At 45.1% G+C, this 27,771-nt stretch overlaps 1 protein-coding gene and 1 pseudogene across 5 annotated transcripts in view; both read right to left on the bottom strand.

Moving 5' to 3' along the window:
* The window catches only part of COBL (cordon-bleu WH2 repeat protein), a 301,591-nt gene that overhangs the window by 240,010 nt on the left and 33,810 nt on the right, over nt 1-27,771 (bottom strand). The window lies entirely within an intron of this gene.
* On the bottom strand, nt 3,144-4,000 carry LOC119620634 (ribosomal protein uL30-like; annotated as a pseudogene).

Here is a 27,771-nt window from a genome sequence, read left to right as displayed (position 1 = left end):
AAATAAAGGGCTGGAGCCAAGGCACAAAAGGTCGGGCCATGAAATTCCCTGCAGGAGCCCGGGTCCCACCATTCCACTCTCAGGCTCTTTGGAAAGCTGACGCCCAGGGCCACAAGCAAGTCTTTGTGTGTCAGGAGGGCCCACTGCTGGGGCTTTCAGTGCACACAATACCTCACAGGCTGTGTCCAATTTCAGAACACAACGAAGAGGCAATGACCACACCCACATGGGCCTGGGCTTTCACTCAGGAGTTCCTCAGGAAAAAGCACCGCGGAAGATGCCCAGGGGCAGCACCACTACCGGGATCCACATCCACCCAATCGCCCTAGTAGGGCCTCCAGGGCACTCCTGCAAGCGTCATGTGGTTTCACAGATCGAGGCAGAAGCAGGGCCAGTGTTACTACCACTACCAGAGAGGAAATGAAAGCCCGGAGAAGCTGTGAGACTTGATGAAGGTCACCAACTGGCTAAATGATGACAGGTGCTCTAATGAGAAGTTTTATTACCTCACTATATTGTTTTACTCAAAAATATTTCCTGTCTGACAGCTGCTTCCTGGATTTACTGTTTAAAGTGAGTAATTCCACTCTTCTTAGACATGGAATTTTACATATAGCACCAGAGCAGAGTTAAGGATTCTTTTACTAATTTTCCTTACTCATTTATTATATAAAATAGACACAAGACTTGAACAGGGAATGAGGAAGCCCAGAAGAGCAGAAACTAAACCAGTCCAGTGGAAGTGTCATGTATGTGGTTGCATAGCCTGCATTCCAGACTAGCAAGACAAGGCTCTGAGCTTCCTGGTGGTCACGGCAAAGATGAGATGCAAAGCCAGATTCAAAGCTCCCACATCTCAAGATAAAAGATGACAGATCCAGAGAACCAGTGCCCCGCAGCCCTCACGCTAAAGACAAGGTGTGCAATAGTGAATTATGTCCCTAACAACGTGCCAAAAACAAAAAATACAAAGATGGCTTTCCAACAGTTGCTTCTCCCCTCAATAAAACTTACATCACACCAAGGCTCCATTCAGTAGAAGTCCTTAAATACCGAGCCCAAACAATGCAGTCGAATATGCCATTCTTTTGGTTTGTCTTGACTGAGGATAAAACAACAGCATATCTAAAGAAAGTAGAGGAATAGAACACAGTGGACACATACATTGAACTGTGTCGGGCACCACCACGATTTTACAAATCATGGAATTAATTTGGTATATCCAGAATACTGTTAAGCAATATACAAAGGTTCATTCTGCATACGAAAGGTAGGCTTATACACTTCAATGTTTAAGTTGAATATGCTTTCATTTGAGAACAAGTGAGTTATTCTGGGATTATGTACATTTATAGATAAACCTATATATAAATATACATAATTTTATAAGATGTATACACAAATATATTCCAGTTAAAACTATGTTTTCTAAAAATATTGCTAATATTTGGCATTAATCACACAAAATATGAAAGAATTTACACACTAGAGCCATTTTAATGTTTAGTAAAATAATCTGATCTTTAAAAAAACAGACAGATTCACAAAAGCACTAAAATTTCACTCAGATTTTGATGAAATCTTCCCTGTCTATTCCCATAAGACCTGCAATTAGGTATTGATAATCAATGAGGAGATGTTTTGATTAATGAAATTAAACTTTAAAGCTAAGCTTTAGGACACTGTGTATTTGCTGTAACAAAGAAAATGCATTATTTACTTACCTGTAATATAGTGTACTTGTTTGCTAATTTTTAAATTACTTTCCTGGAAATAAGATAGCTCTTTCCAAAATATACTTTTTTATAACTAGAAGCAACACTTAATTAGTGAAGACAGTTATAACTGACTACCGTAAACAAATTAAAAGAATCTGTTATTATTTAAAAGTGTATAACTCTTCAATGAATGGTTAAAAACATATACTTTTTTTGCTTTTTGAAGAGACAAGTGAATATTTATTTTTGTGCCTTTCTTCCTATGTATATTTCAAGTCTTTTTCAAAACGAAGCCCCAGGAATCTCCAGATTCAATTATGTCCCTGGGCTTGGTTGATTGCTGCAGGAGTCTTAGGGAGCCTTATACAAATGCTAGAGTTACTCATTTACCAACGTTAAACCCTAGGACAGACCACACAACAAAGCAGGACTCCTTCCTCCATGGAATGTGCTGATTTCAGATGAGGCAGCAGCCAAGGTAGAAAACACTGGAATTTTTCCTTAGAACTGGACTGTGATGACAGGTGCTTGCCATGAACGTCACCTACTGTCTTTTCTTTGACCCTTCCTTTCCAGTTTTTGAAGATTAAGCAGGAAATAATCTTCTCTGAAGATACTTGATAAAAATTCCCCAGAAAAGCAAAAACATATACTTCTACTGCATTGATAAAAATTTACTGCAGTGTGGCACCTAAAAGTAGTAACAACAGCAATAAAAAGTAATTTCGAAAAAAGTTAAGATTTCTTCAGCAAAATAAATGATTCACATTTTCAAGTCCTTTTGAAATCAGTTGTTAATATTATTCCTTCTCCATTTCCAGCTAAATGACCACAGCAACACAGTTTTTTGCTACTCAACATCTTTAAGCCTATAACTCTTAGGCTATGCATAGCCGGATGTCCTAACCAGGCATTCATTGCTCCCAGCAGGTCTCCATCTGTTAGTACCAGCCTCCTCTTTCCTTCCAATCTCAAGGTTACTCTTAATAGTAACCCCATCTCGGCTGAGCGCGGTGGCTTATGCCTGTAATCCCAGAACTTTGGGAGGCCCAGGCAGGTGGATCACTTGAGGTCAGGAGTTCAAGACCAGCCTGACCAACATGGTAAAACCCTGCCTCTACTAAAAATACAAAATTAGCCAGGTACAGTGGTGGATGCCTGTAATCCCAGCTACTTGGGAGGCTGAGGCGGAAGAATCACTCGAACCTGGGAGGTGGAGGTTGCAGTGAGCCGAGATCACGCCACTGCACTCCAGCCTGGGCGACAGAGTGAGACTCCAGCTCCAAAAAAAAATTAAAAAAGAGTAACCCAATCTCAAGGTTACTGGTAGGAAGACTAGTAACTGCAAAAAGAACTTTTAAGTGGCAAGGCATGGCCCATCAAAAGTCAACCCAAGGGCAGTTTTCAGCCCTGCCTCACCTGGGTCTAGTTCAGCTGGTGGATGAACTGATTGATGTGTTCACCCCGACAGCCAGGTGAGCCCATCTCCTTGAGAAAGCCCACTCTATTTGTGGTAGCATGATGGGCCACTGAGAGGTGGAAAGGGCACAAAAACCATGAGATCTCCTGGAAATGCTTCCCCAGGAAGGCAATTTCATGAATGAGGTCTTCCAAACAAATGACACCAAACTTCCCCAGGTGCTCCTCATCACTGTGTCATCTGAGAAATGGTCTTCTTCTTGACCTTTGTTCGTCCACGTTTCAAAATGAGTTTACAGGCAGATTTCAGATGTGGAAAACCCCAGGTCACGTAAGTTTCCACTATACGCAGCATTTTTAGGTTCTGGGGGGTGACTTTTACAAAGACACCACTAAAAATTTTCTTCGGGCGAAGTCTTGCCATGGTTCTCTGCACCAGAAAACTCACGCCATTAATCCTTTCAATGCGTACAATAAAGGTCAAGGAAAGTTATCTGGCAATTCCAAGGCATGAGGTCTCACTTCTAGTCGTCTGGGACGCATCTTGTCACATTTCTGCCACCAGGAATCATATAAGAATGATTCCAGTCACTTAACCTGAGCCCTTTTCCTTTCGTCTGCTCCTTCTTTGCCAAAAGTGCCTGCTTTGCCTGGGTGGCTCTGAGGACTTGACAAGCCTTCCTCTTTTTCAGGAGATTTTCTGGAACTAAAGGGATTTTTCTTTGCTTTTGCTCCGTCATCTTTCTAGAGTTGTAGCTACTGATCATGCGCAACCTTACCACATGGGGAAGATGGTGCTTGCTCTATCAAGACCGTATACTATTTTTAAAGATCTAAAAAAAATTATGAAGTGGCTCTTGTCTATCTCATTTATAGAACAGGATAATATGTAAAGTTTGCGTTGAAAATAAAAAGGGAGAAAGATCACATGACTTGCATTCATCCTTTCGTTCACTCAAAAGATATTTACTGTTTCTCTTCCATGGGTCAGTATCTGGGATAGATCCTGAACATCCACAAATGCGGATGACAAGATCCCTCCCTGCTGCAAGTCCACCTCTGGTAGGAACCACAGATAAACAAACACAAGACACCAAGGTTTGTGCCATGAGAAAGGTTCACATACAATGCTTGTGGAGCTCCAGATAAGAGCAGATGCTCTTTCTAGGAAAGAGGATGGTGGCCTGAGGGGACAATCCTGAGGCACTGGTTGAACTAAGTGTTGTAGAATGGGATAAGGACATGTCTAGCAGAAGGAAGGGTCTCTACAGGAGAAGATATGAAAGGTTGTGGGATGTGTGAAGAACTGGGATTGCAGGTAAGCTGCAGCTGGGGCCTGACAGTGTACAGCAGGGCAGCCATGGAAAGGGTGCAGGGACCAGGCAGCAGAGCCTGGATCTTATCCCAGAGGTGGCAGAAACCCACAGAGGACTCCAGGCAGGGCAATAACAAGATCACACTTACATTTAGCCATGAATTCTCTGGAGGGATAAGGAAGGTGGGCTCAGATCACATCCTGCCTTTCCCCAAAACATTCTGAGGGCATCTCATGAACTTTATAAACCTCCACACCCCTTCTCCATTGCCCACCTCTCCTGCTTAACCTCCAGCCGTTCTCCCTAGCGCCCCACTACTCCTGCCACACTGCCTGATTCCTGCTGCTCACACACACCAAGCTCAGCCCCACTGCAGGAGATGTGCACATGCTGCTGTACACAGTAGATGGCTTACTCCTCTCTTCACTGAGGTCCATGGACAGCAAAACCTCCTCAAAGAAGCTCTCCTGACAGCCCATCCAAAACCACAGCCCTTGGCCGGGCATGGTGGCACACGCCTGTAATCCCAGCTACTCGGGAGGCTGAGGCAAGAGAATCGCTTGAACCCAGGAGGCGGAGGTTGCAGTGAGCCAAGATCGCACGCCACTGCACTCCAGCCTAGGCGACAGAGCAAGACTCCATCTCAAAAAAAAAAAAAAAAAAAAAAGAAAAAAGGAAAAGAAAAACTGCAACCCTTTGTAACTCCCTTCCAACTCATTATCACTTCCTGAAATTATACTTTATATTTATTTATTTACTCTCTATCTCCTCCACTAGAACATAATGTATCAGAGTTGCAGGGAGACCTCACCTGTCATATTCATGGCTGGGTTCCCAGGGCATAAAATGCTGGTGAGTAGAAGGCCCACAGTAAATATCTGTGCAATGAATGAACGAAGGTGAGAACAGAGTCGAAAGCTACTGCAAAACACAAAACATCAATGGTGATTTCAGCTGAGCTAAGAACACAGCAGTGTGATGAGATGTTTGGTGGAGAGTTGATGCACCAGGGAGGGAATGGAGGAATCGGAGGTGATGCCTGACAGGGAGGATGCACCAAGCCCAGTTATATGGGCCCTGGAGGTGTCGAAAGAAGGCAGCCTGAGGGGCCAGGCATGGTGGCTCACACCTATAATCTCAGCACTTTGGGAGACTGAGGCGGGCAGATCACCTAAGGTCAGGAGTTTGAAACCAGCCTTGACCAACATGGTGAAACCCCTGCTGTACTAAAAATACAAAAATTAGCTGGGAATTGTGGCATCTGCCTTACTAGGGAGGCTGAGACAGGAGAATCACTTGAACCCGGGAGGTGGAGGTTGCAGCAAGCCAAGATCGCACAACTGCACTCCAGCCTGGGCAACAAGAGCAAAACTCCATCTCAAAAAAAAAAAAAAAAAAAAATAAGAAGAAGAAGGCAGCCTGAGGAACACTGAGTTCCAGGTTCTGTGAGGCATCCTCTGGGCAGGCAAGTCCAAAGCTGCTCGGGAGAGAGGCTGGGATGGAGCTGCAGAGGGGTGAGCCCGTGCTGATTGTGCAGGAAGAACGTGGCCAGGGGCAGCGTTCCTGCCAGGCTCACCGCACTCACCGCACAGCAGCCATGGCTGGCTCTGGGCACAGAGCCAAAGTGGAGTCTGACAGTGGCCCAGCCCCAGGAGGCCACATCCTCAAGGAGAACATAAGGCAGAAGAAGAGGTGCAGGAGAGGGGCATACCTGGGAACCCAAATGTCTCAAGCAGGTGCAGAGGAGGGGCAGAGTCTTCAAAGGAGCCCCAGGAGGTGACAGGAAAGTGAGGAGGGAGCCCCTGGCTGGGAAGGTCATAAAAGGAAGTTTCCGGAAGAAACCATGTCAGAGTGAGAAACTGAAGAAAGTCAGTAAGACAAGATGGACAGTTCCACAGTGAGGTAGCCGTGGGAAAGGACTCCTGTGACTCAGGACTGGGTCTGAGACCCTCAGGGAAAATGGCCCGGTTAGGACAGCCAAGCAAGAGCGCACAGGAAGGCTGCACCGGGAAATCACGACAGGCAGCACCAAGTCGCCATGCCTGCAAACCAACAGGGTGCTGACGGCAACATTTGCCATGTAGTCACCATCACATGGACGTCTGGGGCAAACAATCAAAGTGATTTACATGACAGATGTGTGTGAAGACATGCCAGTATTAAAGCATGAACCAGGAGCCGGGGAGTTGGTCCCAGGGCAGTCTCAGTGGCTGTGGAGTGAGTGCTGGAATACAAGGATGAAGAGGTCAATAATGAAGAAGCTGTCCTTCCCTCACTGCCCACCCTCTACCAGCAACCCCTGGCAGGAGGCAGGGCAGGGCCTGGAGGCAGCGAGACCCACCTTGCCAGGAGCCTGGGAACCGGAACCGGCAGCAGCCCTGAGCTGCGTCTAGAAAAAGGAGTCAGTGTCCAGCAGGTGAGCTGGGCAAGGTGAGGCACTGACTAGCCTCGTCTCCATGCCAGGGTGGGTAGAACTGAAATCAGTGGAGCCCCTGACGCGATGTCAGGAGACATGGAGGTATCGCCAGTTACATTCTCATTAATAGCAAAGTGGTGGTGTGTGGAGTTGGGGAGTTCCCCCCAGCTCACCGGAAGCCCCCCGAAGCCGAGGGCGGCCCTGGGAGCGGGTCCTGCCTGTGAACAGCACCTGTCGTCTACACTGCACTGGGGAAAGGTGCAAGAGACACCCTCCAGCCTCAGGCTTCTGTGAGCGAGAGCACGCGGGCCAGGAGGGCCCACGAGGTCTCACGCTCACTCCCACGTGTGAGAAAGAGGGAGCAAATGGATTGTTTTAAGCAGGAAGATAAATGGTCAGCGGGATATGTTTCACAAATCGCTTTTGGCAGCAATATGGGGGGGTGGATAAGGAAAGCAGGAGGCTGGAGGAAGGAAACCAGAAGAGCATTTCAGGAGCCCTGGAAAGTGCTGGCAAGGGCCTGAGCCAAGAACCAAGACAATAAAACAGTTAAAAAAAAAAAAGCTTTTTTTTTTCCCCACACAGTGGGTGAAGGTCCCCACTTCGGTGGGGAATTATGGAGCCCACACCTGAGTGCTTTCATTTGAAGCTTTAGTACCTGGGAGGATGAAGAGCTCCCAGGAATGGCTGTCCAGCTCACTGGTTTCAGCACCAGCAGTCTTGACCGTAAGTTCAAGGGCTGCCCAGCAACGCCTGGGAGAGAGAACCAGCCAGACTGGTTTTATTGGATTGTGCTGCCGATAATGACACAATGTCACTAACACTTTCTTGGCAACTAGCAAATATTTTGATATGATTCCTATACAAAAACAGTTTACATAAGGAGTATGATCCCCATTTCAAATAAGGCCAGGAGATAACTAAAGTTGATGGAATGCTAACCATGAGTTTGGCACTGTGGTAGGTTCACAGTGTCCCAACCAGTTTTCATGACAGCTCACAAGGGAGGTGCTGTTACTCCACTTTTATAGAAGATGAAACTGAAACCTAGATTATGTCGCTGTCAAAAGACAACAAAACTAGTGAGGAAGAGTGCCAGGATGCCGGCCCAGGTCTATCTGAGCTTGGTCCTTCTGAGATGCTTTCTGTATCCCAATCGCAGCCCCCAAGCCTCAGAACTGCTGGATCAAAACTGCAGGCAAGGAAGAGTGGGTGCAAAAGCCCACGTGTTGGGGATCTGTTCCTCACAATGGCAGGGTAGAAGGGGCTCAAACATTCTTCCTTTAGGGGCTTGGCTGAATAAGCCAGGATGCAGCCATACAGGGCACAGAGAATGAGGCCACCTCTATGTAACAGTTAGATGTTTTACATAATTGCAAAACAAAATATAATTAAAAAGCAACCCCTGGCCAGATGTGGTGGCTCATGCCTGTAATCCTACCAATTTGGGAGGTCAACACAGGTGGATCACCTGAGGTAGGAGTTCGAGACCAGCCTGGTCAACATGGCGAAACCCTGTCTCTACTAAAAATCCAAAAATGAGCCGGGCATGGTGGCACACGCCTGTAATCCCAGCTACTCAGGAGGCTGAGGAAGGAGAATCGCTTGAACCCGGGAGGTGGAGGTTGCAGTGAGCCAAGATTGCACCATTGCACTCTAGCCTGGGCGACAGAGCAAGACTCCATCTCAAAAAAAAAAAAAAGGAAAAAAAAAGCAGCCCCTAACGTTTGAGGAAAAATGAACTAAATGCTTTTAAATGCACATTGATAACATCAAAACCCACCAGCTGAGGTAGAGGGCAAGTGGGTTTTATGATGAAACAAAATATACCATGTTAAAGTGTACACCAAAGGTTAATTATATTGTTCTCTCTCATACCTATGTGCATACGAAATCAGATTTCATATCTATAGGAAATATCCCATAAATGTATTCCATTTTGAACTGTGGGATGGAAGAGGCCTTAGATGTCAAGTGCAGCTTCCTTCTCATCCCAGAACGCCCAGAGGCCTCTGGCCCTCAGTAGGTCACTCATGCTCACGTTTCCAATGTGAAGGCCTCCTGAAGGGGCATGCAACAGCAGCCCGATGCCCGACAACCAGTGGCAGCACTTCTGATGCCCCACTCAAGAAAGTCTACACAGCAGAACCCCGGGGCATTTCTGACCCCTTTTGGTGTGTGTTCCCAGTCCTTTAACCATGTGCTCATCTGTTTCAGCCTCACTGCAGCTTTACAAGGCTAGCGCCGCATCTGCATCCACACCTGCTTTCAAAGACCTGGGAAAGCAGGTCGGGGTTGGGAGTTAAATAGCTCTGGAGAGGGAAGAAGCAGAAGAACTGGGTTCCAGAGAAACCCACACCCACCAGGCAAACTGCCACCAGGCTTAGGGCAGAAGGCTCCCCAGGCTGGATGGGGACGGGCTGTACCTCTGCTCTAGCAAGGTCACAGGTGGAGATGAGGCAGGTTGTTTGCAGACCTGGGAACAGAACTTATCTCAGTCCAAAGATCCAAAACACATATGCACAGAGGGCAGTGAAAGGGAGAGCATGCCCCTCAGCCAGGGCCACCCGCAGAACCCCAACCAGGAGAAAGCCCTGGATGACGAGATACCTGAGGTTCCCAGAGGGGAAGGGGTGGGTGGGTGGGCTGGCTTCTCCGGACACCTGTCCCTGCCAGGGCGGCCCGTGCCTGTTCCTCTGCAAACCCTCCCTCCCTGCCCTGGCTCTCAGGCTTCTACGACAGGCTCAAAGTCCATGTGGATCCACTGTCCCCGTGGACTGGCAGATGTTTTGCCACATAAAGTGTACATAAACTCACATTCTAAAGAAACAGCCATGTGCGATTTCCATTCCACCACTGAATTTATAACAAAAGTTACAGCCAGATGTGATCCTGTGGATTGATGTTTCCCTACCATTTTTTTTTTCAACTCACAATTCCTTTCACGGTAATATAAAACTTTAAAAGCCCCCTGGGATTAACATAATATTTAGTAATATTCATTACCGAGAAAGGCTAATTTTGATGTTTTAAAGTAATTAGTGACACACGCTGTTAAAACATTTTAATTTTGTAAGAAACAATCAGATGTGGGCAAATTAATTACAAAACAATAAATTATTTCATCTTCTGCATGGACACTAAATATATAGTAAAATATAGATTGAAATCTGTCTTATAGGCAAAAGCTGCTGTCATTAACTTAATTTCTGACTTTTTAGTTTTGCTTTAAAGATCAACTGATTGCCGGGTGCGGTGGCTCAAACCCATAATCCCAACATTTTGGGAGGCCGAGGCAGGTGGATCACCTGAGGTCAGGAGTTTGAGACCATCCTGACCAACATGGTGAAACCCCATCTCTACTAAAAATACAAAATTAGCTGGGCATGGTGGTGCATTCCTGTAATCCCAGCTATTCAAGAGGCTAAGGCAGAAGAATCGCTTGAACCCGGGAGGCAGAGGTTGTGATGAGCCGAGATTGGACCACTGCACTCCAGCCTGGGCAACAAGAGCGAGACTCCCTCTCAAAACAAAACAACAAAAAAAGATCAACTGATTGTTACTTTAAATGACAAAGTGAGAAACGGCTTTTCTGGCTGCTGCTTGCAAGTACTTCCACACAAATAACATGGCATGCGCAAGGGCTGACTCTGTTTCCCACAAATGGATGGAACGAAGGGACTCTAGGACACAAGCACCCACACACAGTTATTTTCCGACATGTTTTTTGAGTGCTACGGACACCTAGACCAAGAAACCTAACATTTTTATTAAGATAACCCAATTCAGGGTTTGGAGGAGTTGCCCTTGGGTGGAGTCCCAAGGCAAATTTGCAAAATGAATCCCATCTTTACATTCTGTATTAACTTACATTTCGACATCAATGCCCCTCTGCTTCTTAATAACATAGGATTACAAATAAAAACCATATAAAATTGTATCATGGTCAGGATTTCCACAGGGCTTTGCGATAAACCCAAAAGGTATCAAAGATACCCTCCCAATTTTTAGAAATCTCCACTCACCACCACTCTCCCACCACATAAATACAGAGGCCACACAAAGGCCCATGCTGGAAGAAAAACCTCAAACAAAAATAAGTAACTCATTTACTTTGATTTTTCAGTAAATAAAAATCTGAAACCCTTGTTATTTCTACATTTTTAACAACGCCAAACCCGGTACCCTTTCCCAACCCCCTGCTGTGAAAACCTTCATGAAAGATTTTCCTCTATTCAGGCATGCACTCTGGCCTGAGGAGCATCAGGCCCTCTGAGGCACACAGATGAGCCAGAACAAAACCAGCGCAGGGCCTGACTCACAGCCACCTGCACTGGTGAGCAGGGGCTCAAAAGAACCTCCACAGCACAGCCCCATCCACAAAGACTCGAGGCCTCTACTTAGATTTTGTACATTCATTTATTTGTATTTTTTTATATATATATATAGCTAGTATATTGAGAGTATATTATACATGTTACTAGTATATTGAGAACACTACAGACATTACACACAAAAAAAGAACTTTGCTTTTTTGTCATTGTTTGTTTGTTTTTGAGACAGGGTTGCGCTCCGTCACCCAGCGTGGAGTACAGTATTGCGATCTCGGCTCACTGCAGCCTTCACCTCCAGGGTTCAAGCAATTCTCGTGCCTCAGCCTCCAAGCAGCTGGGATTACAGGCACCTGCCACATGCCCAGCTAAGTTTTGTATTTTTAGTAGAGGCAGGGTTTCACCATGTTGCTCAGGCTGGTCTCGAACTCCTGACCACAAGTGATCTGCCTGCCTTGGCCTCCCAAAGTGCTGGGATTACAGGTGTGAGCCACTACACCCGGCCACAAAAAGAACTTTGGAAAGAATACAATAAATATTATCTTCCCAAATTTATTCATTTCCTCCTTATCCCAAATGGATCACGAAGCACACATAGGGGCCCATACCTCCACTGTGGAGACCACAGCTCTAATACCTCCTCAAGTGGAAGATCCCTGCCCTGGTATCTGGTATTGGTGGTAGAGACGAGGACTGGACAGCCTTCCTCCCTCCTACCCTGCAGGCGCTGTGTTCGCTGCGGGTGTCCTCAGTTCCACGTGCCATCTGGGGCACCGTTCTTGCCCACTCTCAATAAAGAAACCTCTTCCTCAGCACTCCAGGAAGGCAAATATGTAACCAGGAATTTTATTACGAATGAGTGCTACAACAGATCCAGGACTGGGAGACAGCATCGTCAATACTCCCAGTCATCTGTCTAAAAGGAGAATGCAATCAATGCACCCTGCACCATGGTAACCCTTCACTGTGGGAAAAATCGCCTCTGCCAACGTTCTGCCCTCTGGACCCTCAAGCTCCTACACTAACAGCCTCACTATCCACCCCCTGGACACTTCCACCCACTAGACAATTCCTCCTCAAAAAGTCTTTCCTACCACTCTTCCTGTGATGCTGATGAACGCTGAGCAGAAGAGTTACTAAGCACTCACTCTGTGCGAGGCACTGTTAGATATGTTTAAGGCATGTGATCTTCACAGCCCTGCGAAGCAGGTGGATCGTAGAGTAATTCCCTTTTGCAGATGTGGAAATAAGAACACAGGTGTCTTAATCAGGCTCCCCAGCGGGGCGCGGTGGGTCATGCCTGTAACCCCAGCATTTTCGGAGGCCAAGGCAGGTGGATCACAAGGTCAGGAGTTTAGGACCAGCCTGGCCAATATGGTGAAATCCCGCCTCGACTAAAAATACAAACATTAGCCGGGCGTAGTAGAAGGTTCCTGTAGTCCCAGCTACTCAGGAGGCTGAGGCAGGAGAATCACTTGAACCCGGGAGGCTGAGGTTGCAGTGAGCCGAGATCACGCCACTGCACTCCAGCCTGGGCGACAGAGTGAGACTCTGTCTCAAAAAAAAAAAAAAAAAATTCAGGCTCCCCAGAAGACACAGCTGGAGCTGGAACAGCTGTGCCAGCCCTTTAAAACGGAGTGCACCCCAGGGAAGTGAGGGTGATGGAGGGAGGCCAGCCAGAAGGCACCAGCACCCAGCCACCCACTGCAGCAGGTTCTGTATAGCCGCTGTGTCCCCAAGCACTCCTGGGGTGGGGAGTGCTTCTGTGTCCAAATTGCAGCCCCCCCACCAAGCCTCAGAATTGCTGGATCAAAACTGCAGGGAAGGAAGGATGGATACAAAAGCCCATGTGTTGGGGATCTATTCCTCACAATGGCAGGGCAGAAATGGCTCAAACATTCTTCCTTTAGAGGCCTGGCTGAATAAGCCAGGATGCAGCCACACAGGGGACAGAAAACTGCATGGCAGTGGGGTCCTAAGTCACATCATGCATCAGTGACCCAGGAAAGAAGGAGATGGGAGGCCAGCGCTTGTCATGCCGTGCTGCTGGTGAGCGGCACAGGGCCTAGACACAGCTGCCACGCAACGTCCCTCACCTCCAGAGTCCAGCACTAGGCAGGTCTGCGTGGCGCATCAGCAGGATGTAGGGGGCAGAGGTGTGCTCAGGAGCGTGGGCTCCATGTCACAGCCCTGCCCCTGCTCCGGCCTCTGCTCTCCTTGCCAGTGGCTGCTTCCAGGTAAACACACAAGATACACTCGGCTTAAACCAGAGGACAGCAAAAGCCACAGCCACTTGGCTTTGCCATAAGGACCCTTTACTTTATGAAGGCCAGAGTGAAGAGAGGGAAACGGCTTTTCTAGAGGTTCTTTATAGATCCTTTCTATAAGTTTGCTCAGCCTCAATTGGAAAATTGATGTTCACAGTTACACCAATGCTCCTCATTCAAGAATCCTTGGTCAAGAGACAAGAGGTGCTCTGTCTCCCTAACTGAGGACGTGGCAGGAGAAAGCACCAAAGAAAATCCTGAGCCTGCTGGCGGCTGTACTGACACAGGGAATAACACCCCCACCTGTGCACAGCTTCTCCTTTCCTCTAGCTGAACTTCATCAAGTCAGCAAGTTAAGAAAATACAGAGGCTCTGAAAAGTTCCCAACGGACATGTTTTCACATGCAGTCTATTTATATGCCCTGAAATGGACTCGGGTTCTAAAGCACCTGTGTTGTTGCACGAGCACTTTTGCCAGGTATAACCTGTGACAGGAGCTGAATCTGGACACCTGTCTGAGCACACAGGGCTTGGCTGGAGCAAAATAAAATGCACCCTTTTTAGAAGGAAATAGAAGATGTTTACTCTAGAAAGATTTCTTTCTACAGCCCAAATATAGCAAAACTCAGAGCCAAGACTGGCTCTGAGGTGCTGAATAGCGGTAGTTCCGTTCAAGAAAGATTTCAAAACAAGATCTCCTCCAAAGACGCAAATTCTTGGTTAGAGTCCTGAACTTCCTCAATATGCTCATTCATTCACATATTTATGATGTGCCTACTACGCGCCAGGCAGTGTTCTCAGGAGCCTCGTGGGGAACAGAGGGTAAGGGAACGTAGGGTGAATTTTGGCAGAAGACAAAAACATCCGGCTTCCTTACACTTAAATCATTTTTAAAAGAGACAATGCTTTTCACTGGATAAACAGATAATGCAAATACAAATATTCCTGGGAGAGATAACATAAATTTAATCACCATCATCAGATACTACCTTGAGATTGGAGTTTAAAGGCAGAATATTTCTAGAGAAAACATAGGTGCTAAAAGGGGAAATAATAAATATGGAAACTAAAGTTACGCAAATAGAGTTCTGAAAGACCCAAAGGTCTTTTTGTGTCAAAATTGACTTGATGGTAATTTACTCAATAATTACTATGGGCCTAAAATACATTTTATTATTCGACTTAAAAAAAAAATCAAAACCAAAAAAAACCAAGAAATCAGATTTTAGAAATCTGCAAGTATGTATGTTTGTTCCCAGCACATAGGACTGAAATATTAACTTATTTTTGTTCAATTTAATTATTCCTATACAGACAGTAGGGGGCCCATGAGCTAAGGAGTGTGGACAAGCCAGTCTTTCTCCTCCGCATCAACCTAAATCCTCTTCATCCTTTAGGGTCTGCACAGGCCCTGCTACTCCCAGGAATGCTTGGGATGGGCCGCCAGGCCTGGTGCATCTCCGTGCTGGGGAGTCTGTGCATTGTTTCACCAGCCTCAGTGCGTGTCAGCTGTCCATGGCTGCTTCCTCCATATAACAGCAGGGTTGAGGCATCACCAGAGACACAGGGACCGCAAAGCTGAAAATATCTGCTGACTCCTGACCCACAGGATAAAGCAGGAAAGTTTGCAGGGCACACCATACTCTCCTGAACCTGAACCTAGACTGGCTCCTGCTCAACGTACCACTTCATTCCACGCTTTCCTCATTGCTCTTTGTAAACCCACTGGCTGGTTCTTGGAGCTGGTGGGTTACTCCTTAGTAAGCCCCATCACTTCTGTTCTCACCAGTTTGGGGATATTCTCACTAGGAGGCAACTGCATTATCCCCAAACTGCTTATGTCAGTCATGGTTAACTGTTTTAATCCCGCTAGTTAATTTTACAGAAGGTAATGGGTGCACAGAAAAAGCACAGCATGAGTCTCACGAAACCTACATTATATATTTAAGAAAAACAAAGGTGAATTGCTTTAAAAAATGAGTAAATCAATAAAAGTTTACTTAGGTGATGGAGAGGAAACTGAAAAAGACTGAGGAGGGGGAAAAAAAATCATCAGTTCCAGGATTCTGCACTCAGATTTTAATCACAATTGTTTGTATGGTCTTAGTCGGCTTTAAAGAAACTGAAACCGGTCAGACACAGTGGCTCACACCTGTAATCCCAACACTTTGGGAGACCGAGGGCAGGAGGATCACTTGAGGTCAAGAGTTTTAGACCAGCCCGGCCAACATGGTGAAACTCCATCTCTACGAAAAATACAAAAATTATGGGCATGGTAGCGTGTGCCTGTAATCCCGGCTACTCGGGAGGCTGAGGCAGGAGAATCACTTGAACCCGGGAGGCAGAGGCTGCACTGAGCCAAGATCATGTCACTGCACTCCAGTCTGGGTGACACAGCAAGACTCTTTCTCAAAATAAACAAACAAACAAACAAACTGAAACAATGAATTCTGGACATGGCCCTCTATCAAAAGATTGCTCAATACATGTAAATGCATATTTTTTAAGCATTTAACGTTTTAAACTCACTCATTTAACTAAGTGAGCAATCCTCAGTGCCAATCGGCACATAAATGGTTTCTACCATTGCAAGTTTCAGTTCCCTCTGCTCCCTGTTGTTTCATGCAAGTACACCCCACTCAAAGTATGTTTTTTTCCAGTAAGCTAGATTTTATCCCCATTTTGCAGATTATAATACTGAGTTTGGGTTTTAGTAACTTGGCAAGGTCTCTCAACTCATACTGTATGTTTCATCCCAGGCGGTCTGATTTCAAGAGGCAATCCTCATCAACTACTCTATTATTCTCACTCCAGGGAAGCCAGAACTACAAAACAGTTAAAATTAGAAGAATCGTCAATATTTATCTCCCTATTTAACACTCCATCATTGGCAATGCAAGAAAAAAATCATTTAAATTTGGAGCTTTAAAAAGGAAAATTCAGAATATTGGGAACATGCACACTCAGGAAAGAAACTAATCCACGGCTCTTCAAGTTCCATTTTAGATCTGAAAATATCGGTGAAATTGTGCTCAGACCTCTAAAACACTCAAAGAGGCAAAGGGCTGCACAAATTGGACACACAGGGCCTGAGGCATTTCTTCAAATGATGTTTTTCTGGCATTTCCACACCAACGCCTGTACTTTGGGAGTCTCCCCATATCTGCGTTAAAGCCCAAGACAAGCCAGTGGGCTAAGACATGTAATTCACGATTCTAGGGTCACAATTCTGCTCTTAACTGCAGGTAAAGACAACTTAATAGTACAGAGGTCCAGTCATTTCTCCCCCTCTTTATGTCTGAGTTTTAATCTATGGAACACAATCCCAACAACAACAACAAAAACATCATTCTCTTCTTTAGGAATAAAAGTCAAATAATAGGCCATTGAAAAGTTACCTCAAAGCCAGGTGTGGTGGCTCATGCCTGTAATCCCAGCACTTTGGGAGGCCAAGGTGAGAGAATCACTTGAGGTCAGGAGTTCAGGATCAGCCTGGACAATATGGCGAAACCCCGTCTCTACTAAAAATACAAAAATCAGCTGGGCATGGTAGTGTGCGCCTGTAATCCCAGCTACTTGGGAGGCTGAGGCAGGAGAATCGCTTGAACCCAGAGGCAGAGAGGTTGCAGTGAGCCGAGATCGTGCCACTGCACTCCAGCTTGGGCAACAGAATAAGACTCCATTTCCAAAAAAAAAAAAAAGAAAGAAAAAAGGAAAGAAAGTTATCTCAAAATACGAAGCTGCATACTTTGTGAATTTTTAATGTATATTCTAGCTTGTTACAAAGGTATGTGGGGCAAACAGCAGCTACCACTATCTAAAATGCCTCATTTACCAAAAACAAACAAACAAACAAACAAACAAAAAACAAACCCATATCTGCAGTGACATTCCTAAGGAAATCATCACTGACATCAGGGAATGAAGGCTTCAAGCTGACTTACCTTGTGACACTTGCTTCTGCTGTTAGACTGAAACTTTTCCCTCAATAATCAGTTCTTGCCTATCTGAGTGACTGGGCAGCTACATCTGCAGCATATTTATAGCAGCTGGATCTATCTGGCATTTAAAACTCAAGAATCTAAAAATGAATGACAAGTTCTACCAGAGAGACAAACTAATTTTACCTACTTGAAAATAGCTAACTTGCCTAAATTGTTCAATAATTAAATACAATTCCCAAAATACTTAAACACTTCAGTGTTTTGGGAATGCCAACACCTCATAAAACCTATTTTAGGGGTTTGTATTTTGAAGTGTCATCAAACCGCCACAGTCCATGTACCCGGTGCTGTTTTCTCTGGTGACACCAACTCCCCCCTGTAGCAGTTGGGTCCCCCTCATCCATCAAATGCGATCTTCCTCAGTCATCTGTTCCGGACTCTCCTCCCTTCCCTGTAATGCTCTCCTTAGACCACAGAACATCGTAGCCTCAAATACCAGCGTGCTCAGTTCCCCTCAGTCCATGCCTTGAGCAAGGCCCTCACTCCCCTTCCCCAGCACAGGACCTGCAGCTGCCAGTCATGCATCACACCAGCCACCTCCCGTTTCACTCCCTGCACTATACACACACAGCACTTCAAACTCACAGCCAGCCTTGCTGCAACGCCTTCCCTCCCAAACACACTGCACACGACCCTCCCTGCTCGCAGGAGAAGAGCACCCTGTCCATTGTCCCCCAGTGCTGACTGTATCACTGCCAGAATCTTGAATGCGTCCTCCTGGGCATGGCCCTGCGGCAGCTGTAGGTGAGCTCCCCTTTATTGGTTTGCCCCATCGCCACAACAGGCTCCTGATTGCGTTCCACTTCTTAGTCTTCGCTTTCAAACAAACCAGCCAAGCTGACCACTCATTATCCGTGAAAGAAGGAAAGAACTGTACCACACAGAGTGGATGTCTGGCGCTGGGCACAGAAGACCACTTTTTCATAGATGCAGTGACTTTACTATGGAAGGCTGAGCCTCAGGAGCTCAGGTGAAATACTCTAGCCCATCGTTAAGCACATTTTTGTGCATAGGCTCAAAATGTCCTTTCCTATTTGTGCAGTGGAGGATTTTCATTCAACAAATGACTTTCATAAGAAAACTCCAAGTTCAGGGATGCCGTGCCTTGTACAACAGATGTATTCTAGAAAACACTAGTGTAAGTGTTAATTTTTGCAAACCAGTCATGTTTTAAAATATAAGATAGAAGATCAGCATTTGGGAATCTGAGATACTTTCAGGGATTTCTGAGATACTTTCAGTAAAAAGAATTCTCTGATAGCAATCATTTGGCCTGATTTTTAGGTCTGCATTTTTATGTACATGGCTCTGTCTGAAGTGGGAAACACTAAAATTAACAAATGAAAATACAAATCATCTGGCCGTGCATTTCAACTCTTTGCAGCCTGAATCCCCATCTTCCAGGGAGACAGAGCAGTGAGAAGCAACAAAGACAGGGCTGAAGAGGATGGGAGAGGCTCAAGACAGGTGAGGGACGCACACGGAGCAGCTCCATGTTTGTTCTGCTCTGCACATAAGAGAAAGGGGTCGCCCCTGCGGGCTGGAGGGGAGAAGCCCAAGGGCTGGCTGCGTAGGGGCCAGCTGCACAGTGTCCAGGCTGCCCTCTTGCAAAGGACCTGAGGGAGAGGCAAGAACAAGGCTGAATCTGTATTCAAGTTTTGAGGCACAAGTCCCCTCCATCCTCCTGTTTTTTTTTTCCCCTCTGCCAGTAATGCAAGGTTCAGCACTCCCTTTTTACAATTAGGATTTGTTTTTGATTGCTGGGAAACCACTGCCTCCAGTTCTGTCTGACAGGGCCTGGCTGTTCTGAGGTCCCAGCTCCCCAGTCACGTGTGGTCACCGTAGCCCATGCAGAGCAGGTCTGGGGGGAATTCTCCCCTGGGTCTCCCTCAAGGTGCCCCCAGCAACAGCGCACTCCAGCTCCACCTGCCGCCACCACCACTGCCACTGGTATCAGCTGCCACCAGTCACAACCAGCCGCCACCAACCACCACCAGCCACCACCAACCACCAAAAGCCGCGAGTGTTCTGTGAGCTCTGCACACAGCCCACCCAGCAGGCCTGTCCCAAGGAAGGTGAAAACACGGAGCCCAGAAGGCTGGCGATTCCACCTTCCCCTCACGGTGGAAAATCAAGGCCCCTGTCTCCATGCTGCTTGGTGAGAATGTTTCCACAGCCTGACCAGGGGCTGTAGGGCCTCTCTCTCCCCTGCTTTTTTTCTTTTCCTCTGACCTGCTCTGCTAGGGTTTTGTGAGGTTGTCTGTTTTAATAAAGAAACCCTTATCTTCCTTATATTTACTCTTCAATGGAAATGAGCCTCCTCCTTTTTCCTACAAACGCCCTTTGGCTTTTCCAAATGATAAACATTGTGGGAAGAATTGTTTGAAGAAATAAATATCAAGCTCATAAATGAAGATGTGCACTTAGGCTCTGGGACCATGCAACTTCTGTTTACAATAACACAGGAATTCTAAGGAACCCATTTTAATTGGCATTCACAGATCTGGGCTGGGTGACAGCACTCATGCACAGCACATTTTGAAGCTGTTCTCAGACATTCCTTAATCCATGAGTAACTGTTCCAGGGAGGCTGGGGACTGTCGTGGCAGTAAAAGGCGGCAGCACCAAGAACTATGAACGTTGGTTCTGCTGTGGCTTCCTTGGAGTCCTGCCCTGGGGTTCCTTCTGGGAAAGGGGAATGGGACCTGAGCTTCTAGGAAAGGGGTCACCCTGTGGAAGCTCCTCGGGGTAGGGACAGGCCATATCCAGGGACCGCACGCAGATGGTCTTGCCTGCCACAGGCCCTATCCACTGTGGGCTTTCTTGCTTTTCAGGCTTTTCCTTCCCCTCTTGCTAACACCAGTCCTTGTCATTTATCGTTCAAACCTTCCACAAGCTTTAAGGAACACCTCCAACCCACCAGGGACTGCACAAGGTGAGGGAGATGAAAGGAGACACAGACACAAGCCACTCTCCGCAGTAAACACTGCCAGGGCTGAGCTGGGGTGGGCTGGGAGCTGCAGCTGTGTGGGACAAAGGGGAGATGTGAGCAGGCCTTGCAGAGTGAGCAGGCAGGTAAGAAGGAAGATACCTCTAGGAGGTGGGAAGAAAACCCAAGGGCATTCTGGAAAGCTGGACGCTGGTACTGGCTGGCCCTTAAGGGTGCCTGGGGCCAGAAACGGAAGGGTTCAGAGGTGGCTTTTACCATACAAGGGAGAGGAGTCAGCTGAGGCTCATAAGATTTGACCAGATAAGAGCTGTGAAATGTAGGAGAGGGCACCACAGAAAAGGAGATGCATCTGGGAGCAGCGAACACACAGATGGTAAGGGCCAGGAGACAATGATACAGCCCTCCTGTCCTCACACCAGCCCCACTGAGGCCCCATCATCAACCTCTGCCAAAGCAGCACCTGGAGGGCAGGATCACAGGCCAGCCATCCTTCCCAGAGCCAGGCCGGGGACGCTCATTGCCAAGGCACAGGACAAGGCCTTCCCTGTTTCCATGACGGCTACACATGCGCAGGGACCCAAGCCAATGACCAGCTAAGTGAAAATGGGCTAGGCTGCTGTCACAGAAGCCTGAGAGCGAGTTCATGAATATGTGTGCCTTGCTCTGAGAGAGAATGTATGTGTGTGCATCTGTCTGGGTGTGTGTGTGTGTGCACAAGTGTAAACACACACATGTGCTTGCGCGGGAAGGAGAGAGAATAGAGACAACACACCTGTTAACATCTGTGACACCTAGATGAAGACAATGTGGGAATTTTTCATTATTCCAAAATAAAAAGTTAAATATATATCTTTAAAAACTGAAGACAGGACTGTTGAGCACACAGTGATGATGGGGTAATTTCTCTCTGATACTTCAGCTCAAATGCAGCAAGAGTCAGTGCCCTCTCCCCGCCCACCCGACTTTGGGCTAATTCATGGTGTGTGTATTAAACACTAACAAACAGCAAGTTGGATGGAGGGCTAGAGGCAGGGATGGACAGGCTGCTAGAGAGATACAAGGGTGGAACACTCTGCCCATTGCAGTTTCTACACTGCCAAATGGAGGTGGTAACAATGCCACCCCTACAATGTTGCTACAGGGATCCAGCACGGCAAGGCACTGTGAGAGCAGGGGACACAGAGCCAGGTAAGAACACTCAAGAGACACAGCAGATGGGCAGACAGGTAATGCCATTTGTAGCCCAGGCTCTTTAAATACTTTCTGAACACCCAGCAATATTCCCAAGCTGCCTCTCAGGAACTAGGAAGTAAGAGAGGATATATCTGTCAACATCACGGGGCAGATTCATTTCGCTATTTACTGATCTCTTCTCTGTGCCTGCGTGAAGTACAACAGAGAGACACATCAAATCAGCAGCCGGCCTCTGGGGACGTCTCAACTACAATCATATCTCTGAATCATATCTCTAAACTAAAAACATAGTGGCCAGCCTTGGGTGCCAGCTCTGCAAATACTAGAACTCAATACCCGTATCAAATGATAAATAAATTTAGAAGCTCCACATTCACAGAGACTCCCACACACATGCACACCAAACAGGGTGAATCTGATCCGGAGATTAGCTGAATTGAGAAGCCGTCCTGAGGAAGAGCATGCTCAGTGAGAGCCCAGAGCCAGGTGGACAAGGCACCCTCAACTACGATCACGCAGGCCCCTCCTCCCAGCTGCCTGGGGAGACAAGCATGCTATATTTAGACAGGTTCTTTTTTTTTCTTTCCTTTTTTTTTTTTTTTGAGACAGAGTCTCACTCTGTCGCCAGGCTGGAGTGCAATAGCGTGATCTCAGCTCACTGCAACCTCTGCCTCCCGCATTCTAAGTAATTCTCGTGCCTCAGCCTCCCGAGTAGCTGGGATTACAGGCGTGCACCACCATGCCTAGCTACTTTTGTATTTTTAGTAGAGATGGGGTTTCACCATGTTGGCCAGGCTGGTCTCGAACTCCTGACCTCAGGTGATCCACCCGCCTTAGCCTCCCAAAATGCTGGGATTACAGGCGCGAGCCACCGCACCCGGCCTAGACAGGCTCTTGACTCAAGTCTCCAAATCCAGGTAGTGATAGACCAGCCCCTCCATGTGCCCTTCTACCAAAACCAAAAATAACAGCAAACTTTTTAACACTATGAAAATGACACCGATCATCTAGAGCACAGGAAAATTAAAATCCCCCAACATGCGGCATCTGCTTTTCCAGACAATTTCAATTTGGAGATAACCGTCAATTACAGGAACAGCAAAACTACAAAACACACCCAGCACGATGCACATTGTGACTAATCACAGCACCCACGCAGCAGGCGGCAGGCGGCCGGGGAAATGCTTTTCTCCCAAGACACTTGTGGTCCTATAGGGAGTGATACAGCTGTTGTCATACTCAAATTACCATCAGGGCCTGCCCTGTGTACTAGTCCCGCACTGACAGTGACTAATCCTAAGGCTTGGCTTTCTAAAAACCCAGCGATATACAGAGAGGCTGCCTGACAAATGTATGGGAAAGGCGTGGCACACATTTTAAATTCATCATGAAGTTTCAACATCTTTCAAAGTAGCTACTAAATCCCTGGTCATAAGGGATATAATCCCAAAAATGTATAGAAGAAGCTAATTAAGAGCCATGCCTAACTACTAAAGAGTAAAGGGAATGGGTGGCATTTACTCCATGTACTTCCAACATGCATTATACTTTCTTTGATAATTCTGTTTCTTCTTTGTTATTAAATAAATCACCTGAAATTTTCAACTACATTCACCAGGTTCTCCAATTATTTTAATATGAAATCACTGGCACATTTTTCTAAAACAGACTTTTTTCTTTTAGCAGTTATAAAGTTCACAGCAAAGTTGAGAGGGAGGTGCAGAGATTGCCCATATTCCCTCTGACCTTACACATGCAGAGCCTCCCCCACGACCCACACCCCACCAGACTGGCACATCTGTTGCCGCTGATGAACCTCTGTGGACACATCATTATCACCCAGAGTCCACAACCTACATTAAGGTTCACCTGTGGTGTCGCACATTCTGTGGGCTAGGACAAATGTACAATGACATGTATCCATCATCAGTATCATACAGAGTATTTTCAATTCCCTAAAAATCTTCTGTTCCCGCCCTTTCCCCCTCCCGACCCCTGGCAACAGGAAACACGATCTTATCTTGCCTATTCCAGAATGTCACAGAGTTGAAATCATACAGCATGTAGCCTTTTCAGATTGGCTTCTTTCACTTGCTAATAACTATTTAAGGTTTTTCCATGTCTTTCTATTGCTTGATGGCTCATTTCTTTTTAGTATTAAATAACATTCCATTGCATGAATATAACAGGCACATGCATTTTATAAGAAAAATCATTTAGATGGAATAATATATTGTGCCCTCTCTCTCCCATATAGAGCAGCAAAAAAATCTGGCCAGAATGCAAGGAACAGCTATTTGATGACTCTGAGAAGTTGGGACTAGAGACCAGAATTTGAAGTACCACCAAACCAGCGCTCAGTTTAAGATTTTTTTTCCCAATCCTGGATTCAATGCAGCCTGAAACCTGGGCAGTGGGCAACGGCTTGGACAGAGAGAGCTACAAGAGAAACCCTCTAGTGCTGGGTTAAAAAGAAGGAAATGGGTCCCCTAATGTTTAATGAGGAGGGACAATTCTCTGCTATGCTCATCTCCCTGCTCCTATGAGCCCCAGTCCACAAGCAGTTCTGAGGTGGCAGAGTGGGTGACAGCAACAGTGGCAGCACAGGGACTCACAAACATAAAAAGAGGAAAACTCTTCTCTCGGATCAGAGGAGTTGTGGTCCCAAGAAGGTGGAGTAAACTCCACTGCGTTTTTCTCCTTTCTCTCTTCTGCTGCTGCTTTGCCCCACATGTGGGTGCAGTCACAGGATATGTGCAGCAAAGCAGGGTAAATAAAGCCTAGTTTTCTGGCTGGAGCACAAAAAGGAAAGGGAAGTAGAAACCACTGAGACACTTTGGAGAGGGAGAAACAACATAGTCATTTGTGAACTCCTGGGTGCGTCCCCAAACTGCACACGTATGGATCAGACCCCTGGGGGCTTTAAGAACTGAACAGACCACCACCCCACGTCTCAGACTGGCCACCGGTAGCACAAACATGAGAAGATCTGAATAACACTGTACAAACTTTTCAACCTTACCTGCCACTGAAATGACAAGCACAAAGGGCTCAGCAGAAATTTAAACATGAACCCAACTAGGTCAATCGCCAGATTTAAAAAATATATATGTCAACATTCTCCATAAGTTTTAAATAAGAGCCAGAGTATCATAATGAAATAGTCAAAATGTCTAGGAAATAATACAATAATAATTCGTCATATAAAGAACTAGGAAAATTTCAACTCCTTTGGGAAAGACAATCCATGGCTGTTACAACAAGATGACCCACATACTACGGTCTGACAAAGAGTTTAAACAACTGTTATAAAAATGCTCTAAGTAAGGGCAAGAACTTTTGAAATGAATGAAAACTTAGTAAGTCTTGGCAAAGAAATAGAAGATATAAAGAAGAAACAAAAGAAAATTTTAGATTTGAAAATACAGTAACTAAAATGAAAAACTCAAGGGATGGGCTCAACATGAGACTCACTGACTTTGCATACAGGTCAATAGAAATCATCTAATCTGAACAATGTAAAGAGAAAGGACTGGAAAAATGAACAGGCATAGGGACCTATGGGGCAATACCAACAGGTCTAATTTTCATGTCAATGGGATCCTAGAAAGAAAGGAAAAATAATGTGGTACACAAAAAATATTTTACGAATTAACAGAAAACTTTTCAAATTCCACAAAACATCATGAAAGAAAACAGATTCAAGTAGTTCAGCAATCCCTATACGAGATGAGTACCAAAAAAAGCCCACACTCTGGGACATCGTTATCAAAGTGCTTAAAACTAAAAACAAGGAAAAAACCTTGAGAATCACCAAAACAAAGCCACATTTCTTAAATGGAAATAATTTGAATGACTACAGAAATTACAATGGCTAGAATGAAGTCGAAAAGACTTTTAAAGTACTGAGATTAAAAAGAAACTGTAAACCATATTACTATATCCAGTAAATATATCCTTCAAGTATGACAGTGAAACAAAGATATTCTCAAATGAAGGCAAAGAGAATTCACTGCCAGCAGGACTGTTCTAGAATAATTGTTAAAGTTATTCAGACAAATAGAAATAGTACAGAAAGAAAACCTGGAACATGAGGAGGAAAAGACATGTTAAATATCTAGGCCAATACATGATTCTTCTTTTTTGAGTTCTTTAAAATGTAGATGTAACACAAAACCATGGAGGATACCTATGTAATAGTAAGTTATATTCCACATAAATGATAAAATATTCACTCTAAGGAGACTGTGATAAGTTGGATTATTTTAATCCCTAGAAAACTCATGCAAATAAACAAAGGAATATACTAAAAATCCCTGTAGATACATTAAAATAAGATACTAAAAATTTCACATAAAGAAAGATTGAAAAGCAGAAACAAGAATGCAAGTCAGGCAACAAAGAAAAAATAAATCGTTAAATGGTTGATCTAAATCGAAAAATATGAGTGAGACAATAGGCCATTATCCTTCATTAATGCAAATGATTTGATGTAATGTAATAGTTTAATTATTTGATGTAAATGGTCTAAACAATCCAACTAAAAGAGAGATATTATTTAACTCCATGCTATCTTCAAAAAACTCGCTTTAAATATGATTATGTAGGTGGTTAGAGGTAAACTGATGGAAAAACCACACCATAAAAATATTACTCAAAAGAAAGCTGGGATGGTTATATTAATATCAAAATACAGACATCAGACAAATCAAAGACATCAGGGATAAAGGGGGACATTACATAAAACAGTCAATTCAACAGGAAGATAAAATAATCCTAAACTTCAATACACCTGACAATGAAGTTTTGAAATAGATACAACAATGAAATAGATTAACCCACAATTAACTTTTGAGACAATACTCTCTTAGAAATCAGTACGACTCATACACAGAAAACCAACAAGAATATAGAAGAACTCACAAATACAATCAACCAACTTGACTTAACTGACATCACTAGAATTTTACCCAACTGCAGAAAATACACTGTTTTCTACAGCAAACAGAACACTAATCAAGATAGACAACCTCCTGGGACATAAAACAAACTTTACCAAATATTTAAAAAAAAAAATTAAAGGCAGGCCGGGCACGGTGGCTCAAGCCTGTAATCCCAGCACTTTGGGAGGCCGAGACGGGCGGATCATGAGGTCAGGAGATTGAGACCATCCTGGCTAACACGGTGAAACCCCATCTCTACTAAAAAAATACAAAAAACTAGCCGGGCGAGGTGGCGGGCGCCTGTAGTCCCAGCTACTCGGGAGGCTGAGGCAGGAGAATGGCGTGAACCCGGGAGGCGGAGCTTGCAGTGAGCTGAGATCCGGCCACTGCACTCCAGCCTGGGCGACAGAGCGAGACTCCGTATCAAAAAAAAAAAAAAAAAAAAAAAATTAAAGGCATACAAAAGTATGTTCTCTAACCATACTGAAATTAGACCTGAAATCAATAACAAAGATAACCATAAAATCTATAAGCACTTAGAAATGTCACAATATATGACTACAGAATGCATGGAGAAAGAGAACTCCGAGAGACTTGAGCATACAGTTTTTAAAAATCATCATTGCTGGGATGATGATAAAGAAGTGCTTAGAAGGAAATGCAGAGCATTAACTGCTTATATTAGAGAGGAAAGTTCTCAAACTAATCATTTAAACCTCCATTTAAATCAAATTTGAAAAAGTAGAGCAAAACAAACCCAAATCATACACAAGGAAATTGGTGAAACAGATAAAAGGCAATAGAAAACAATGACCACAGAAGATATTTCATAATAAATCTGAGAAGCCTATAAAAAGAATGACAAAGAAGAGAGAAGACACTAATTACTAATGAGGAATGAAAAAGAAGATATCACTACAGAGACCACAGACAATACAGGAATAATAAGGGAATGCTATGAACATATCTACACACATAAATTCAGCAACTTTACATGAAACAGATCAATTTATCAAAAATCACTACCAACACACACTCATTAAAGATTAAACAGATAATTCAAATGTACTCATGTAAAAATTTGAATCTGTAGTTTTTGTTTGTATGTTTTTTTGTGAGATGGAGTTTCGCTCTTGTTGCCCAGGCTGGAGTAAAGGGGTGCAATCTTGGCTCACTGCCACCTCTGCCTCCTGGGTTCAAGCGATTCTCCTGC

The sequence above is a fragment of the Chlorocebus sabaeus genome, chromosome 21 (assembly GCF_047675955.1).
Source record: "Chlorocebus sabaeus isolate Y175 chromosome 21, mChlSab1.0.hap1, whole genome shotgun sequence".
NCBI classification, from domain to species: domain Eukaryota; kingdom Metazoa; phylum Chordata; class Mammalia; order Primates; family Cercopithecidae; genus Chlorocebus; species Chlorocebus sabaeus.
Note: the sequence above shows the minus strand (reverse complement) of the source record. Positions and strands in the feature narration are given on the sequence as shown.